This window comes from Triticum urartu, chromosome 1, assembly GCF_003073215.2.
Source record: "Triticum urartu cultivar G1812 chromosome 1, Tu2.1, whole genome shotgun sequence".
NCBI lineage: Eukaryota > Viridiplantae > Streptophyta > Magnoliopsida > Poales > Poaceae > Triticum > Triticum urartu.
The window spans coordinates 31,507,091-31,509,295 of record NC_053022.1 but is presented as its reverse complement, the minus strand read 5'-3'; positions in this window follow the sequence as shown (position 1 = coordinate 31,509,295).

The window sequence follows — 2,205 nt, the reverse complement described above, 5'->3', positions numbered from 1 at the left end:
AATGATGTGTCCGGATTTGACCGAGGACACAGGCCTAAGCTGCAATTGCCCGGATACCGAAGTATGTAACCTTGTGCCCGGACCTACTATCCATATAATCGTCATAAACTTGCCCCTAAAGGAGCTGTCCTTTTAAACAGGAGTGGATAGCGAAGGCAAAGCTGATCAGGTGTCCGACTCCCCTTCCCGAAACCAGGCCGGATCCCGTGCTTGTCAGGATGTTGAAGATAATGCCTTTGGAAGGAAGTAAGGGGAAGGACAAGGGAACTATGGCCTCCTCGAAGGAGGCTGCTCCGAAGGGAGGAACCGACAATTCCTCTCCCAAGGGGAAGAAGAGGGCCGCCTCTGACGACCCGGAGACCATGGCCCCGAAGCAGGGGAGAAAATCCTCGTCAGAGGGTCCGACGCCGGGGAGTTCCTCGGCCGAACTACGCCCTCAAAGGGATCAGCCCTCCAGCGAGCTGTAAGTAGAGAGAGGTTTTCCTTTTGAGGGATGAGAGAAATCCTTGATTTATATCTAAGAAGATTAACCAAAATTTTACCTTGTAGCTCGGACCTCAGCCCTTCTCAGCAGAGCTTGTCTTCGGGGGATCTTCTTTCGGAGATGATGGAGAGCGGGATGCCTCTCCCTGCCGTACCGCCTAGCGAGGCGGGCGACTCTGAGGTGTCGTCTCGGAGGGTTTCTCTGAATCAGGCAGGGGCAGAAGATAGCTATGTGGCCCCCCAAGGCTCTCCGCGTCCGGCCTTCGAAAGAGGCCATAGGACAAGTCTGGCACCATCTGGTGCTCGGCCGGAGGAGCTAAAGATTCTGCTGGGGTGAGCTTCCATCTCAGAGGAGCACTGTGCATTGATGGGCACGGTGATTGAAAGGATTTCATCCGCAGAAAGCGGATTGCATGAGGCCGTCAAAAGTTTACTGACGGGTTTTGAGGTACGTTAGATAATGTACACTTTTGTCAGTTGCGCATAAGTAAGGTGCGCCCTGCGTAGATGTCGCCTTTGAATGTAGGTGGCGAGGTGTCCGGAATCAAGCTGAACTGATGATGTGGCCGAACTAAAGCGGCAGCTGGACGTGGCTGATGCCGACATCACGCTTGTCAACAAGCGGCTTGATGAGGCTCAAGGTATGTAATTCTTTGGGCGGCATCAGGTAAGAGGAGCTTCATGCCAGTGTCTTACAATGTGTGTGCTCGACGCAGATGGTACGACTGCCGTGGAGAATCTTAGGGTAGAACTTGCCCGAGCTAAGGAGCAAGCCAGAAAAAGCGATGCGACTGCCGAGAAGGCCCTTGAAGAGCTGAGAGCCGAACATGCTGCTCATTGCCGAAGCAAGGAGGAGATGGCCGAGATGGCCGAAAAGTTAAAAAGCGCTACCGACCGTTGCAGACTTCTTGAAAAAGAAGACCAGGCGAAACAGACGGACTTAGAGAAGGCCGTTGCCAATGCCAAGGACGCGCGCTCTGTGATGAGAGCTGTGAAGGAGGAGCTGCGTCAGGCCGAACAGATTGCGGCTGGAAAGCCCTTTATGCTGCGAAGGATATTTTGTGATCCAAAGTTTGCTCTGTTGGACCAGATGTGGAGTGTGGAGGATACCTATCTGGACTTGGCAGCGAGTGCTGCTGATGCGACCGAACACTTTCAAGATCAGAAAGATCGCGAAGTGGAAAAGCTTTTCTGGTCGCAGTTTCACAATCCAGAGCGTCCACTGGCAGTGGATGATCGTTTGGCTCAATGGGCCGAACTGAATAGGTTGTCTGGACTCGCCATGAAGTACGTCATGGGTCACCTGTGGCCGGGGAGATCGGAGCCAAAGAGTTATTTCATCTTGGTGCAGCAATTCCTTGACGCGGTGCCGCGTATAAATGCAATGAAGAGGTCAGCATGCATAGAGGGCGCTAGGATGGCTCTTGCCCGTGTTGAGACATACTGGGCAGAGATGGAGACCACCGTTGTTGCGTCCCGAGATTCGGACGAAAGCCGAGTACCCTCCGAGCACTATTTTCAGGAAGTTCTTGAAGGCGCTCGTGTAATAGAGACGCAGTGCCTGAAAGATGCTATGTTATGATAGCACATGTATTTATAAAGTAATATTTTGATAAACTGTAGTGGCCTTTTTTATACTTGTGCCTCCAAGTATTGGGAACACCTCCTATGCGGTCGTTTTAAGATATATAGAATCTGAAAGATGGCAGTCATTGGCTTCAG